Source organism: Lonchura striata, chromosome 33 (assembly GCF_050655825.1).
Source record: "Lonchura striata isolate lonStrDom1 chromosome 33, ASM5065582v1, whole genome shotgun sequence".
Taxonomy (NCBI): domain Eukaryota; kingdom Metazoa; phylum Chordata; class Aves; order Passeriformes; family Estrildidae; genus Lonchura; species Lonchura striata.
This window is the reverse complement of record NC_140735.1, coordinates 8,528,511-8,546,185: the sequence shown is the minus strand read 5'-3', so window position 1 is coordinate 8,546,185 and position 17,675 is coordinate 8,528,511.

The following is a 17,675-nucleotide window of genomic DNA, read 5'->3' as shown; positions in this document are numbered from 1 at the left end:
GGACCCCACACCGAAGTTGTCCCCACCTCAAACTTGTGCTGCCCTGATAGACCCAAGGGAGCCCCAAAAACTGACATCAGGAACCTGGACTGCTGAGTTTTCTTTCCCAGGGAAAATGGAAAAAGGATGTGCCCAGGGGCCCCTGGCCCTGGGCCCCGGGCCCTGACTGCAAAAAATCCATATATCGAAGGATGGACCCAACACCGAAGTTGTCCCCACCTCAAACTTGTGCTGCCCTGATAGACCCAAGGGAACCCTACAAATTGACATCAGGAACCTGGACTGCTGAGTTTTCTTTCCCAGGGAAAATGGAAAAAGGATGTGCCCAGGGGCCCCTGGCCCTGACTGCAAAAAATCCTTATATCGAAGGATGGACCCCACACCGAAGTTGTCCCCACCTCAAACTTGTGCTGCCCTGATAGACCCAAGGGAGCCCTACAAACTGACATCAGGAACCTGGACTGCTGAGTTTTCTTTCCCAGGGAAAATGGAAAAAGGATGTGCCCAGGGGCCCCTGGCCCTGACTGCAATAAATCCTTATATCGAAGGATGGACCCCACACCGAAATTGTCCCCACCTCAAACTTGTGCTGCCCTGATAGACCCAAGGGAGCCCTACAAACTGACATCAGGAACCTGGACTGCTGAGTTTTCTTTCCCAGGGAAAATGGAAAAAGGATGTGCCCAGGGGCCCCTGGCCCTGACTGCAAAAAATCCTTATATCGAAGGATGGACCCCACACCGAAGTTGTCCCCACCTCAAACTTGTGCTGCCCTGATAGACCCAAGGGAGCCCTACAAACTGACATCAGGAACCTGGACTGCTGAGTTTTCTTTCCCAGGGAAAATGGAAAAAGGATGTGCCCAGGGGCCTCACTGCAAAGAATCCTTATATCGAAGGATGGACCCCACACCGAAGTTGTCCCCACCTCAAACTTGTGCTGCCCTGATAGACCCAAGGGAGCCCTACAAACTGACATCAGGAACCTGGACTGCTGAGTTTTCTTTCCCAGGGAAAATGGAAAAAGGATGTGCCCAGGGGCCCCTGACTGCAAAAAATCCTTATATCGAAGGATGGACCCCACACCGAAGATGTCCCCACCTCAAACTTGTGCTGCCCTGATAGACCCAAGGGAGCCCTACAAACTGACATCAGGAACCTGGACTGCTGAGTTTTCTTTCCCAGGGAAAATGGAAAAAGGATGTGCCCAGGGGCCCCTGGCCCTGACTGCAAAAAATCCTTATATCGAAGGATGGACCCCACACCGAAGTTGTCCCCACCTCAAATTTGTGCTGCCCTGATAGACCCAAGGGAGCCCTACAGACTGACATCAGGAACCTGGACTGCTGACTTTTCTTTCCCAGGGAAAATGGAAAAAGGATGTGCCCAGGGGCCCCTGGCACTGGGCTGGGGCCTCACTGCAAAGAATCCTTATATCGAAGGATGGACCCCACACCGAAGTTGTCCCCACCTCAAACTTGTGCTGCCCTGATAGACCCAAGGGAGCCCTACAAACTGACATCAGGAACCTGGACTGCTGAGTTTTCTTTCCCAGGGAAAATGGAAAAAGGATGTGCCCAGGGGCCCCTGGCCCTGACTGCAAAAAATCCTTATATCGAAGGATGGACCCCACACCGAAGTTGTCCCCACCTCAAACTTGTGCTGCCCTGATAGACCCAAGGGAGCCCTACAAACTGACATCAGGAACCTGGACTGCTGAGTTTTCTTTCCCAGGGAAAATGGAAAAAGGATGTGCCCAGGGGCCCCTGGCCCTGACTGCAATAAATCCTTATATCGAAGGATGGACCCAACAGCGAAATTGTCCCCACCTCAAACTTGTGCTGCCCTGATAGACCCAAGGGAGCCCTACAAACTGACATCAGGAACCTGGACTGCTGAGTTTTCTTTCCCAGGGAAAATGGAAAAAGGATGTGCCCAGGGGCCCCTGGACATGGGCTGGGGCCACACTGCAAAGAATCCTTATATCGAAGGATGGACCCCACACCGAAGTTGTCCCCACCTCAAACTTGTGCTGCCCTGATAGACCCAAGGGAACCCTACAAACTGACATCAGGAACCTGGACTGCTGAGTTTTCTTTCCCAGGGAAAATGGGAAAAGGATGTGCCCAGGGGCCCCTGACCCTGGGCTGGGGCCTCACTGCAAAGAATCCTTATATTGAAGGATGGACCCCACACCGAAGTTGTCCCCACCCCAAACTTGTGCTGCCCTGATAGACCCAAGGGAGCCCTACAAACTGACATCAGGAACCTGGACTGGTGAGTTTTCTTTCCCAGGGAAAATGGAAAAAGGATGTGCCCAGGGGCCCCTGGCCCTGACTGCAAAGAATCCTTATATCGAAGGATGGACCTCACACCGAAGTTGTCCCCACCTCAAACTTGTGCTGCCCTGATAGACCCAAGGGAGCCCTACAAACTGACATCAGCAACCTGGACTGCTGAGTTTTCTTTCCCAGGGAAAATGGAAAAAGGATGTGCCCAGGGGCCCCTGGCCCTGACTGCAAAGAATCCTTATATCGAAGGATGGACCCCACACCAAAGATGTCCCCACCTCAAACTTGTGCTGCCCTGATAGACCCAAGGGAGCCCTACAAACTGACATCAGGAACCTGGACTGCTGAGTTTTCTTTCCCAGGGAAAATGGAAAAAGGATGTGCCCAGGGGCCCCTGGCCCTGACTGCAAAAAATCCTTATATCGAAGGATGGACCCCACACCGAAGTTGTCCCCACCTCAAACTTGTGCTGCCCTGATAGACCCAAGGGAGCCCTACAAACTGACATCAGGAACCTGGACTGCTTAGTTTTCTTTCCCAGGGAAAATGGAAAAAGGATGTGCCCAGGGGCCCCTGGCCCTGACTGCAAAGAATCCTTATATCGAAGGATGGACCCCACACCGAAGTTGTCCCCACCTCAAACTTGTGCTGCCCTGATAGACCCAAGGGAGCCCTACAAACTGACATCAGGAACCTGGACTGCTGAGTTTTCTTTCCCAGGGAAAATGGAAAAAGGAGGTGCCCAGGGGCCCCTGGCCCTGACTGCAAAAAATCCTTATATCGAAGGATGGACCCCACACCGAAGTTGTCCCCACCTCAAACTTGTGCTGCCCTGATAGACCCAAGGGAGCCCTACAAACTGACATCAGGAACCTGGACTGCTGAGTTTTCTTTCCCAGGGAAAATGGAAAAAGGATGTGCCCAGGGGCCCCTGGCCCTGACTGCAAAGAATCCTTATATCGAAGGATGGACCTCACACCGAAGTTGTCCCCACCTCAAACTTGTGCTGCCCTGATAGACCCAAGGGAGCCCTACAAACTGACATCAGGAACCTGGATTGCTGAGTTTTCTTTCCCAGGGAAAATGGAAAAAGGATGTGCCCAGGGGCCCCTGGCCCTGACTGCAATAAATCCTTATATCGAAGGATGGACCCCACACCGAAGTTGTCCCCACCTCAAACTTGTGCTGCCCTGATAGACCCAAGGGAGCCCTACAAACTGACATCAGGAACCTGGACTGCTGAGTTTTCTTTCCCAGGGAAAATGGAAAAAGGATGTGCCCAGGGGCCCCTGGCCCTGGGCCCCGGGCCCTGACTGCAAAAAATCCATATATCGAAGGATGGACCCAACACCGAAGTTGTCCCCACCTCAAACTTGTGCTGCCCTGATAGACCCAAGGGAACCCTACAAATTGACATCAGGAACCTGGACTGCTGAGTTTTCTTTCCCAGGGAAAATGGAAAAAGGATGTGCCCAGGGGCCCCTGGCCCTGACTGCAAAAAATGCTTATATCGAAGGATGGACCCCACACCGAAGTTGTCCCCACCTCAAACTTGTGCTGCCCTGATAGACCCAAGGGAGCCCTACAAACTGACATCAGCAACCTGGACTGCTGAGTTTTCTTTCCCAGGGAAAATGGAAAAAGGATGTGCCCAGGGGCCCTTGGCCCTGACTGCAATAAATCCTTATATCGAAGGATGGACCCAACACCGAAATTGTCCCCACCTCAAACTTGTGCTGCCCTGATAGACCCAAGGGAGCCCTACAAACTGACATCAGGAACCTGGACTGCTGAGTTTTCTTTCCCAGGGAAAATGGAAAAAGGATGTGCCCAGGGGCCCCTGGCCCTGACTGCAAAAAATCCTTATATCGAAGGATGGACCCCACACCGAAGTTGTCCCCACCTCAAACTTGTGCTGCCCTGATAGACCCAAGGGAGCCCTACAAACTGACATCAGGAACCTGGACTGCTGAGTTTTCTTTCCCAGGGAAAATGAAAAAAAAGGATGTGCCCAGGGGCCCCTGGCCCGGGGCTGGGGCCTCACTTCAAAGAATCCTTATATCGAAGGATGGACCCCACACCGAAGTTGTCCCCACCTCAAACTTGTGCTGCCCTGATAGACCCAAGGGAGCCCTACAAACTGACATCAGGAACCTGGACTGCTGAGTTTTCTTTCCCAGGGAAAATGGAAAAAGGATGTGCCCAGGGGCCTCACTGCAAAAAATCCATATATCGAAGGATGGACCCCAGACCGAAGTTGTCCCCACCTCAAACTTGTGCTGCCCTGATAGACCCAAGGGAGCCCTACAAACTGACATCAGGAACCTGGACTGCTGAGTTTTCTTTCCCAGGGAAAATGGAAAAAGGATGTGCCCAGGGGCCCCTGACTGCAAAAAATCCTTATATCGAAGGATGGACCCCACACCGAAGTTGTCCCCACCTCAAACTTGTGCTGCCCTGATAGACCCAAGGGAGCCCTACAAACTGACATCAGGAACCTGGACTGCTGAGTTTTCTTTCCCAGGGAAAATGGAAAAAGGATGTGCCCAGGGGCCTCACTGCAAAGAATCCTTATATCGAAGGATGGACCCCACACCGAAGTTGTCCCCACCTCAAACTTGTGCTGCCCTGATAGACCCAAGGGAGCCCTACAAACTGACATCAGGAACCTGGACTGCTGAGTTTTCTTTCCCAGGGAAAATGGAAAAAGGATGTGCCCAGGGGCCCCTGACTGCAAAAAATCCTTATATCGAAGGATGGACCCCACACCGAAGATGTCCCCACCTCAAACTTGTGCTGCCCTGATAGACCCAAGGGAGCCCTACAAACTGACATCAGGAACCTGGACTGCTGAGTTTTCTTTCCCAGGGAAAATGGAAAAAGGATGTGCCCAGGGGCCCCTGGCCCTGACTGCAAAAAATCCTTATATCGAAGGATGGACCCCACACCGAAGTTGTCCCCACCTCAAATTTGTGCTGCCCTGATAGACCCAAGGGAGCCCTACAGACTGACATCAGGAACCTGGACTGCTGACTTTTCTTTCCCAGGGAAAATGGAAAAAGGATGTGCCCAGGGGCCCCTGGCACTGGGCTGGGGCCTCACTGCAAAGAATCCTTATATCGAAGGATGGACCCCACACCGAAGTTGTCCCCACCTCAAACTTGTGCTGCCCTGATAGACCCAAGGGAGCCCTACAAACTGACATCAGGAACCTGGACTGCTGAGTTTTCTTTCCCAGGGAAAATGGAAAAAGGATGTGCCCAGGGGCCCCTGGCCCTGACTGCAAAAAATCCTTATATCGAAGGATGGACCCCACACCGAAGTTGTCCCCACCTCAAACTTGTGCTGCCCTGATAGACCCAAGGGAGCCCTACAAACTGACATCAGGAACCTGGACTGCTGAGTTTTCTTTCCCAGGGAAAATGGAAAAAGGATGTGCCCAGGGGCCCCTGGCCCTGACTGCAATAAATCCTTATATCGAAGGATGGACCCAACAGCGAAATTGTCCCCACCTCAAACTTGTGCTGCCCTGATAGACCCAAGGGAGCCCTACAAACTGACATCAGGAACCTGGACTGCTGAGTTTTCTTTCCCAGGGAAAATGGAAAAAGGATGTGCCCAGGGGCCCCTGGACATGGGCTGGGGCCACACTGCAAAGAATCCTTATATCGAAGGATGGACCCCACACCGAAGTTGTCCCCACCTCAAACTTGTGCTGCCCTGATAGACCCAAGGGAACCCTACAAACTGACATCAGGAACCTGGACTGCTGAGTTTTCTTTCCCAGGGAAAATGGGAAAAGGATGTGCCCAGGGGCCCCTGACCCTGGGCTGGGGCCTCACTGCAAAGAATCCTTATATTGAAGGATGGACCCCACACCGAAGTTGTCCCCACCCCAAACTTGTGCTGCCCTGATAGACCCAAGGGAGCCCTACAAACTGACATCAGGAACCTGGACTGGTGAGTTTTCTTTCCCAGGGAAAATGGAAAAAGGATGTGCCCAGGGGCCCCTGGCCCTGACTGCAAAGAATCCTTATATCGAAGGATGGACCTCACACCGAAGTTGTCCCCACCTCAAACTTGTGCTGCCCTGATAGACCCAAGGGAGCCCTACAAACTGACATCAGCAACCTGGACTGCTGAGTTTTCTTTCCCAGGGAAAATGGAAAAAGGATGTGCCCAGGGGCCCCTGGCCCTGACTGCAAAAAATGCTTATATCGAAGGATGGACCCCACACCGAAGTTGTCCCCACCTCAAACTTGTGCTGCCCTGATAGACCCAAGGGAGCCCTACAAACTGACATCAGGAACCTGGACTGCTGAGTTTTCTTTCCCAGGGAAAATGGAAAAAGGATGTGCCCAGGGGCCCCTGGCCCTGACTGCAAAAAATCCTTATATCGAAGGATGGACCCCACACCGAAGTTGTCCCCACCTCAAACTTGTGCTGCCCTGATAGACCCAAGGGAGCCCTACAAACTGACATCAGGAACCTGGACTGCTTAGTTTTCTTTCCCAGGGAAAATGGAAAAAGGATGTGCCCAGGGGCCCCTGGCCCTGACTGCAAAGAATCCTTATATCGAAGGATGGACCCCACACCGAAGTTGTCCCCACCTCAAACTTGTGCTGCCCTGATAGACCCAAGGGAGCCCTACAAACTGACATCAGGAACCTGGACTGCTGAGTTTTCTTTCCCAGGGAAAATGGAAAAAGGAGGTGCCCAGGGGCCCCTGGCCCTGACTGCAAAAAATCCTTATATCGAAGGATGGACCCCACACCGAAGTTGTCCCCACCTCAAACTTGTGCTGCCCTGATAGACCCAAGGGAGCCCTACAAACTGACATCAGGAACCTGGACTGCTGAGTTTTCTTTCCCAGGGAAAATGGAAAAAGGATGTGCCCAGGGGCCCCTGGCCCTGACTGCAAAGAATCCTTATATCGAAGGATGGACCTCACACCGAAGTTGTCCCCACCTCAAACTTGTGCTGCCCTGATAGACCCAAGGGAGCCCTACAAACTGACATCAGGAACCTGGATTGCTGAGTTTTCTTTCCCAGGGAAAATGGAAAAAGGATGTGCCCAGGGGCCCCTGGCCCTGACTGCAATAAATCCTTATATCGAAGGATGGACCCCACACCGAAGTTGTCCCCACCTCAAACTTGTGCTGCCCTGATAGACCCAAGGGAGCCCTACAAACTGACATCAGGAACCTGGACTGCTGAGTTTTCTTTCCCAGGGAAAATGGAAAAAGGATGTGCCCAGGGGCCCCTGGCCCTGGGCCCCGGGCCCTGACTGCAAAAAATCCATATATCGAAGGATGGACCCAACACCGAAGTTGTCCCCACCTCAAACTTGTGCTGCCCTGATAGACCCAAGGGAACCCTACAAATTGACATCAGGAACCTGGACTGCTGAGTTTTCTTTCCCAGGGAAAATGGAAAAAGGATGTGCCCAGGGGCCCCTGGCCCTGACTGCAAAAAATGCTTATATCGAAGGATGGACCCCACACCGAAGTTGTCCCCACCTCAAACTTGTGCTGCCCTGATAGACCCAAGGGAGCCCTACAAACTGACATCAGCAACCTGGACTGCTGAGTTTTCTTTCCCAGGGAAAATGGAAAAAGGATGTGCCCAGGGGCCCTTGGCCCTGACTGCAATAAATCCTTATATCGAAGGATGGACCCAACACCGAAATTGTCCCCACCTCAAACTTGTGCTGCCCTGATAGACCCAAGGGAGCCCTACAAACTGACATCAGGAACCTGGACTGCTGAGTTTTCTTTCCCAGGGAAAATGGAAAAAGGATGTGCCCAGGGGCCCCTGGCCCTGACTGCAAAAAATCCTTATATCGAAGGATGGACCCCACACCGAAGTTGTCCCCACCTCAAACTTGTGCTGCCCTGATAGACCCAAGGGAGCCCTACAAACTGACATCAGGAACCTGGACTGCTGAGTTTTCTTTCCCAGGGAAAATGAAAAAAAAGGATGTGCCCAGGGGCCCCTGGCCCGGGGCTGGGGCCTCACTTCAAAGAATCCTTATATCGAAGGATGGACCCCACACCGAAGTTGTCCCCACCTCAAACTTGTGCTGCCCTGATAGACCCAAGGGAGCCCTACAAACTGACATCAGGAACCTGGACTGCTGAGTTTTCTTTCCCAGGGAAAATGGAAAAAGGATGTGCCCAGGGGCCTCACTGCAAAAAATCCATATATCGAAGGATGGACCCCAGACCGAAGTTGTCCCCACCTCAAACTTGTGCTGCCCTGATAGACCCAAGGGAGCCCTACAAACTGACATCAGGAACCTGGACTGCTGAGTTTTCTTTCCCAGGGAAAATGGAAAAAGGATGTGCCCAGGGGCCCCTGACTGCAAAAAATCCTTATATCGAAGGATGGACCCCACACCGAAGATGTCCCCACCTCAAACTTGTGCTGCCCTGATAGACCCAAGGGAGCCCTACAAACTGACATCAGGAACCTGGACTGCTGAGTTTTCTTTCCCAGGGAAAATGGAAAAAGGAAGTGCCCAGGGGCCCCTGGCCCTGACTGCAAAAAATCCTTATATCGAAGGATGGACCCCACACCGAAGTTGTCCCCACCTCAAACTTGTGCTGCCCTGATAGACCCAAGGGAGCCCTACAAACTGACATCAGGAACCTGGACTGCTGAGTTTTCTTTCCCAGGGAAAATGGAAAAAGGATGTGCCCAGGGGCCCCTGGCGCTGGGCTGGGGCCTCACTGCAAAGAATCCTTATATCGAAGGATGGACCCCACACCGAAGTTGTCCCCACCTCAAACTTGTGCTGCCCTGATAGACCCAAGGGAGCCCTACAAACTGACATCAGGAACCTGGACTGCTGAGTTTTCTTTCCCAGGGAAAATGGAAAAAGGATGTGCCCAGGGGCCCCTGGCCCTGACTGCAAAAAATCCTTATATCGAAGGATGGACCCCACACCGAAGTTGTCCCCACCTCAAACTTGTGCTGCCCTGATAGACCCAAGGGAGCCCTACAAACTGACATCAGGAACCTGGACTGCTGAGTTTTCTTTCCCAGAGAAAATGAAAAAAGGATGTGCCCAGGGGCCCCTGACCCTGGGCTGGGGCCTCACTGCAAAGAATCCTTATATCGAAGGATGGACCCCACACCGAAGTTGTCCCCACCTCAAACTTGTGCTGCCCTGATAGACCCAAGGGAACCCTACAAACTGACATCAGGAACCTGGACTGCTGAGTTTTCTTTCCCAGGGAAAATGGGAAAAGGATGTGCCCAGGGGCCCCTGACCCTGGGCTGGGGCCTCACTGCAAAGAATCCTTATATTGAAGGATGGACCCCACACCGAAGTTGTCCCCACCCCAAACTTGTGCTGCCCTGATAGACCCAAGGGAGCCTTACAAACTGACATCAGGAACCTGGACTGGTGAGTTTTCTTTCCCAGGGAAAATGGAAAAAGGATGTGCCCAGGGGCCCCTGGCCCTGACTGCAAAGAATCCTTATATCGAAGGATGGACCTCACCCCGAAGTTGTCCCCACCTCAAACTTGTGCTGCCCTGATAGACCCAAGGGAGCCCTACAAACTGACATCAGCAACCTGGACTGCTGAGTTTTCTTTCCCAGGGAAAATGGAAAAAGGATGTGCCCAGGGGCCCCTGGCCCTGACTGCAAAGAATCCTTATATCGAAGGATGGACCCCACACCAAAGATGTCCCCACCTCAAACTTGTGCTGCCCTGATAGACCCAAGGGAGCCCTACAAACTGACATCAGGAACCTGGACTGCTGAGTTTTCTTTCCCAGGGAAAATGGAAAAAGGATGTGCCCAGGGGCCCCTGGCCCTGACTGCAAAAAATGCTTATATCGAAGGATGGACCCCACACCGAAGTTGTCCCCACCTCAAACTTGTGCTGCCCTGATAGACCCAAGGGAGCCCTACAAACTGACATCAGGAACCTGGACTGCTTAGTTTTCTTTCCCAGGGAAAATGGAAAAAGGATGTGCCCAGGGGCCCCTGGCCCTGACTGCAAAGAATCCTTATATCGAAGGATGGACCCCACACCGAAGTTGTCCCCACCTCAAACTTGTGCTGCCCTGATAGACCCAAGGGAGCCCTACAAACTGACATCAGGAACCTGGACTGCTGAGTTTTCTTTCCCAGGGAAAATGGAAAAAGGAGGTGCCCAGGGGCCCCTGGCCCTGACTGCAATAAATCCTTATATCGAAGGATGGACCCCACACCGAAGTTGTCCCCACCTCAAACTTGTGCTGCCCTGATAGACCCAAGGGAGCCCTACAAACTGACATCAGGAACCTGGACTGCTGAGTTTTCTTTCCCAGGGAAAATGGAAAAAGGATGTGCCCAGGGGCCCCTGGCCCTGACTGCAAAGAATCCTTATATCGAAGGATGGACCTCACACCGAAGTTGTCCCCACCTCAAACTTGTGCTGCCCTGATAGACCCAAGGGAGCCCTACAAACTGACATCAGGAACCTGGATTGCTGAGTTTTCTTTCCCAGGGAAAATGGAAAAAGGATGTGCCCAGGGGCCCCTGGCCCTGACTGCAATAAATCCTTATATCGAAGGATGGACCCCACACCGAAGTTGTCCCCACCTCAAACTTGTGCTGCCCTGATAGACCCAAGGGAGCCCTACAAACTGACATCAGGAACCTGGACTGCTGAGTTTTCTTTCCCAGGGAAAATGGAAAAAGGATGTGCCCAGGGGCCCCTGGCCCTGGGCCCCGGGCCCTGACTGCAAAAAATCCATATATCGAAGGATGGACCCAACACCGAAGTTGTCCCCACCTCAAACTTGTGCTGCCCTGATAGACCCAAGGGAACCCTACAAATTGACATCAGGAACCTGGACTGCTGAGTTTTCTTTCCCAGGGGAAATGGAAAAAGGATGTGCCCAGGGGCCCCTGGCCCTGACTGCAAAAAATGCTTATATCGAAGGATGGACCCCACACCGAAGTTGTCCCCACCTCAAACTTGTGCTGCCCTGATAGACCCAAGGGAGCCCTACAAACTGACATCAGGAACCTGGACTGCTGAGTTTTCTTTCCCAGGGAAAATGGAAAAACGATGTGCCCAGGGGCCCTTGGCCCTGACTGCAATAAATCCTTATATCGAAGGATGGACCCAACAAAGAAATTGTCCCCACCTCAAACTTGTGCTGCCCTGATAGACCCAAGGGAGCCCTACAAACTGACATCAGGAACCTGGACTGCTGAGTTTTCTTTCCCAGGGAAAATGGAAAAAGGATGTGCCCAGGGGCCCCTGGCCCTGACTGCAAAAAATCCTTATATCGAAGGATGGACCCCACACCGAAGTTGTCCCCACCTCAAACTTGTGCTGCCCTGATAGACCCAAGGGAGCCCTACAAACTGACATCAGGAACCTGGACTGCTGAGTTTTCTTTCCCAGGGAAAATGAAAAAAGGATGTGCCCAGGGGCCCCTGGCCCGGGGCTGGGGCCTCACTTCAAAGAATCCTTATATCGAAGGATGGACTCCACACCGAAGTTGTCCCCACCTCAAACTTGTGCTGCCCTGATAGACCCAAGGGAGCCCTACAAACTGACATCAGGAACCTGGACTGCTGAGTTTTCTTTCCCAGGGAAAATGGAAAAAGGATGTGCCCAGGGGCCTCACTGCAAAAAATCCATATATCGAAGGATGGACCCCAGACCGAAGTTGTCCCCACCTCAAACTTGTGCTGCCCTGATAGACCCAAGGGAGCCCTACAAACTGACATCAGGAACCTGGACTGCTGAGTTTTCTTTCCCAGGGAAAATGGAAAAAGGATGTGCCCAGGGGCCCCTGACTGCAAAAAATCCTTATATCGAAGGATGGACCCCACACCGAAGATGTCCCCACCTCAAACTTGTGCTGCCCTGATAGACCCAAGGGAGCCCTACAAACTGACATCAGGAACCTGGACTGCTGAGTTTTCTTTCCCAGGGAAAATGGAAAAAGGAAGTGCCCAGGGGCCCCTGGCCCTGACTGCAAAAAATCCTTATATCGAAGGATGGACCCCACACCGAAGTTGTCCCCACCTCAAACTTGTGCTGCCCTGATAGACCCAAGGGAGCCCTACAAACTGACATCAGGAACCTGGACTGCTGAGTTTTCTTTCCCAGGGAAAATGGAAAAAGGATGTGCCCAGGGGCCCCTGGCGCTGGGCTGGGGCCTCACTGCAAAGAATCCTTATATCGAAGGATGGACCCCACACCGAAGTTGTCCCCACCTCAAACTTGTGCTGCCCTGATAGACCCAAGGGAGCCCTACAAACTGACATCAGGAACCTGGACTGCTGAGTTTTCTTTCCCAGGGAAAATGGAAAAAGGATGTGCCCAGGGGCCCCTGGCCCTGACTGCAAAAAATCCTTATATCGAAGGATGGACCCCACACCGAAGTTGTCCCCACCTCAAACTTGTGCTGCCCTGAAAGACCCAAGGGAGCCCTACAAACTGACATCAGGAACCTGGACTGCTGAGTTTTCTTTCCCAGAGAAAATGAAAAAAGGATGTGCCCAGGGGCCCCTGACCCTGGGCTGGGGCCTCACTGCAAAGAATCCTTATATCGAAGGATGGACCCCACACCGAAGTTGTCCCCACCTCAAACTTGTGCTGCCCTGATAGACCCAAGGGAGCCCTACAAACTGACATCAGGAACCTGGACTGCTGAGTTTTCTTTCCCAGGGAAAATGGAAAAAGGATGTGCCCAGGGGCCCCTTGCCCTGACAGCAAAGAATCCTTATATCGAAGGATGGACCACACACCGAAGTTGTCCCCACCTCAAACTTGTGCTGCCCTGATAGACCCTAGGGAGCCCTAAAAACTGACATCAGGAACCTGTATTGCTGAGTTTTCTTTTTACAGGGAAAAGGGACAAAGCTTTTGCCCAGGGGCCCCTGGCCCTGACTGCAAAAAATCCTTATATCGAAGGATAGAGCCCACACCGAAGTTGTCCCCACCTCAAACTTGTGCTGCCCTGATAGACCCAAGGGAGCCCTACAAACTGACATCAGGAACCTGGACTGCTGAGTTTTCTTTCCCAGGGAAAATGGAAAAAGGATGTGCCCAGGAGCCCCTGGCCCTGGGCAGGGCCCTGACTGCAAAGAATCCTTATATCGAAGGATGGACCCCACACCGAAGTGTCCCCACCTCAAACTTGTGCTGCCCTGATAGACCCAAGGGAGCCCTACAAACTGACATCAGGAACCTGGACTGCTGAGTTTTCTTTCCCAGGGAAAATGGCCAAAGGATGTGCCCAGGGGCCCCTAGCCCTGACTGCAAAAAAATCCTTATATCGAAAGATGGACCCCACACCGAAGTTGTCCCCACCTCAAACTTGTGCTGCCCTGATAGACCCAAGGGAGCCCTACAAACTGACATCAGGAACCTGGACTGCTGAGTTTTCTTTCCCAGGGAAAATGGAAAAAGGATGTGCCCAGGGGCCTATTGCCCTGACAGCAAAGAATCCTTATATCGAAGGATGGACCACACACCGAAGTTGTCCCCACCTCAAACTTGTGCTGCCCTGATAGACCCAAGGGAGCCCTACAAACTGACATCAGGAACCTGTATTGCTGAGTTTTCTTTTTACAGGGAAAAGGGACAAAGCTTTTGCCCAGGGGCCCCTGGCCCTGGGCTGGGCCGTGACTGCAAAAAATCCTTATATCGAAGGATGGAGCCCACACCGAAGTTGTCCCCACCTCAAACTTGTGCTGCCCTGATAGACCCAAGGGAGCCCTACAAACTGACATCAGGAACCTGGACTGCTGAGTTTTCTTTCCCAAGGAAAATGGCCAAAGGATGTGCCCAGGGGCCCCTAGCCCTGGGCTTGGACCTCACTGCAAAAAATCCTTATATCAAAGGATGGAGCCCAGACCGAAGTTGTCCCCACCTCAAAATTGTGCTGCCCTGATAGACCCAAGGGAGCCCTACAAACTGACATCAGGAACCTGGACTGCTGAGTTTTCTTTCCCAGGCAAAATGGCCAAAGGATGTGCCCAGGGGCCCCTGGACCTGGGCTGGGCCCTGACTGCAAAAAATCCTTATATCGAAGGATGGAGCCCAGACCAAAATTGTTCCCACCTCAAACTTGTGCTGCCCTGATACACGCAAGGGAGCCCTACAAACTGACATCAGGAACCTTGACTGCTGAGTTTTCTTTCCCAAGGAAAATGGAAAAAGTATATGCCCAGGGGCCCCTGGCCCTGGGCTGGGCTGTGACTGCAAAAAATCCTTATATCGAAGGATGGACCCCACACCGAAGTTGTCCCCACCTCAAACTTGTGCTGCCCTGATAGACCCAAGGGAGCCCTACAAACTGACATCAGGAACCTGGACTGCTGAGTTTTCTTTCCCAGGGAAAATGGCTGCAGGTCCTGAAGGGAACAAAAAGGGCTCCCGGCCTTTGCCTCTGTTCTCTAACATTCCCCAAAAGGCATCGCAGTCCCGGAAGAGGTGTTTGTCATGCAGGCTGCCAAAATAAAGTCTTGTAAAATTCTAGCTCTGCCTTTTTTTTAACGTGCTCTTACTTCCTATTTATGTAATCGCAGAAAGCAAGGAAAGAATAAATGTGTCTGGTTCCCACTATTGCTCTGTGCAGGCATTTTTAAAGCCTGCTGTAGTTCTATCCTCTTTTTCCACTCCAAGCTTCACTTTTCCCCCGTTTTTCAATGTCTGCTGCTTTGGGTTTCCCAGGCAGGGCTGGGTTCCTCGGCAGGGGTCTTAGGAGTTGGTGCAGATTCCGCTTTTTCCGAAGGTGTATCAAAGTGTGCCGGCAAAAGGATTGTTTTCTCCAGGAAAAAGCTTTCTCTCAATGACCATCAATGCATGTATGTGTTTTAATCTTGTAACCAGGTGAATTAAGAAAAGCCGACACCTGTAGCAGAGTTTTGTTGGATCTGTGTCTGTGAGAAGTGGGCTGTGTGCTGGAGAGGGAGAGACCAAGAGATGCTGTTGGAGAGTGGCAACAGCGGCAGGTGTGAGCTGCTAACTTGATGAGGGCTCAGAGCAGACACAGGTGTGAGCTGTTAAGATGATGAGGAAGAGGGGCGGATCCCTCTGGGGGGAGGTTATTTAAGGGCGAGGCTTTTCCTCATCCTGCTTTTGCATGGAGCTGCTGGAGAAGAGGAGTTTATGGGGGCCTCCCAGGGCTGTCTCATGGAAGGACGGTGAGTACTTTGAACATGGTTTGGGGGATCACCTGGGCACATCCTTTGGCCATTTACCCTGGGAAAGAAAACTCAGCAGTCCAGGTTCCTGATGTCAGTTTGTAGACCTCCCTTCAGTCTATCAGGGCAGCACAAGTTTGAGTTGAGGACAACTTCGGTCTGGGCTCCATCCTTCCATATAAGGATTTTTAGCAGTCAGGGCCAGGGGCCCCTGGGCACATCCTTTGGCCATTTTCCCTGGGAAAGAAAACTCAGCAGTACAGGTTCCTGATGTCAGTTTGTAGGGCTCCCTTGGGTCTATCAGGGCAGCACAAGTTTGAGTAGGGGACAACTTCGGTGTGGGGTCCATCCTTCGATATAAGGATTCTTTGCAGTCAGGGCCAGGGGCCCACGGCCAGGGGCCCCTGGGCACATCCTTTTTCCATTTTCCCTGGGAAAGAAAACTCAGCAGTCCAGGTTCCTGATGTCAGTTTGTAGGGCTCCCTTGGGTCTATCAGGGCAGCACAAGTTTGAGGTGGGGACAACTTCGGTGTGGGGTCCATCCTTCGATATAAGGATTTTTTGCAGTCAGGGCCAGGGGCCCCCAGGAACATCCTTTGGCCATTTTCCCTGGGAAAGAAAACTCCGCAGTCCAGGTTGCTGATGTGAGTTTGTAGGGCTCCTTTGGGTGTATCAGGGCCGCACAATTTTGAGGTGGGGACAACTTCGGTGTGGGGTCCATCCTTCGATATAAGGATTTTTTGCAGTCAGGGCCAGGGGCCCCTGGGCACATCCTTTTTCCATTTTCCCTGGGAAAGAAAACTCAGCAGTCCAGGTTCCTGATGTCAGTTTGTAGGGCTCCCTTGGGTCTATCAGGGCAGCACAAGTTTGAGGTGGGGACAACTTCGATGTGGGGTCCATCCTTCAATATAAGGATTTTTTGCAGTCACGGACAGGGGCCCAGGGCCAGGGGCCCCCGGGCACATCCTTTGGCCATTTTGCCTGGGAAAGAAAACTCAGCAGTCCAGGTTCCTGATGTCAGTTTGTAGGGCTCCCTTGGGTCTATCAGGGCAGCACAAGTTTGAGGTGGCGACAATTTCAGTGTGGGGTCCATCCTTCGAAATAAGGATTTTTTGCAGTCAGGGCCTGGGGCCCCTGGGCACATCCTTTTTCCATTTTCCCTGGGAAAGAAAACTCAGCAGTCCAGGTTCCTGATGTCAGTTTGTAGGGTTCCCTTGGGTCTATCAGGGCAGCACAAGTTTGAGGTGGAGACAACTTCGTTGTGGGGTCCATCCTTCGATATAAGGATTTTTTGCAGTCAGGGCCAGGGGCCCCTGGGCACATCCTTTTTCCATTTTCCCTGGGAAAGAAAACTCAGCAGTCCAGGTTCCTGATGTCAGTTTGTAGGGCTCCCTTGGGTCTATCAGGGCAGCACAAGTTTGAGGTGGGGACAACTTCGGTGTGGGGTCCATCCTTCGATATAAGGATTCTTTGAAGTGAGGCCCCAGCCCAGGTCCAGGGGCCACTGGCACATCCTTTTTCCATTTTCCCTGGGAAAGAAAACTCTGCAGTCCAGGTTCCTGATGTCAGTTTGTAGGGCTCCCTTGGGTCTATCAGGGCAGCACAAGTTTGAGGTGGGGACAACTTCGGTGTGGGGTCCATCCTTCGATATAGGGATTTTTTGCAGTCAGGGCCAGGGGCCCCTGGGCACATCCTTTTTCCATTTTCCCTGGGAAAGAAAACTCAGCAGTCCAGGTTCCTGATGTCAGTTTGTAGGGCTCCCTTGGGTCTATCAGGGCAGCACAAGTTTGAGGTGGGGACAACTTCGGTGTGGGGTCCATCCTTCGATATAAGGATTTTTTGTAGTGAGGGCCCTGTCCAGGGCCAGGGGCCCCTGGGCACCTCCTTTTTCCATTTTCCCTGGGAAAGAAAACTCAGCAGTCCAGGTTCCTGATGTCAGTTTGTAGGGCTCCCTTGGGTCTATCAGGGCCGCACAAGTTTGAGGTGGCGACAACTTCGGTGTGGGGTCCATCCTTCGATATAAGGATTTTTTGCAGTGAGGCCCCTGCTCAGGGCCAGGGGCCCCTGGGCACATCCTTTTTCCATTTTCCCTGGGAAAGAAAACTCAGCAGTCCAGGTTCCTGATGTCAGTTTGTAGGGCTCCCTTGGGTCTATCAGGGCAGCACAAGTTTGAGGTGGGGACAACTTCGGTGTGGGGTCCATCCTTCGATATAAG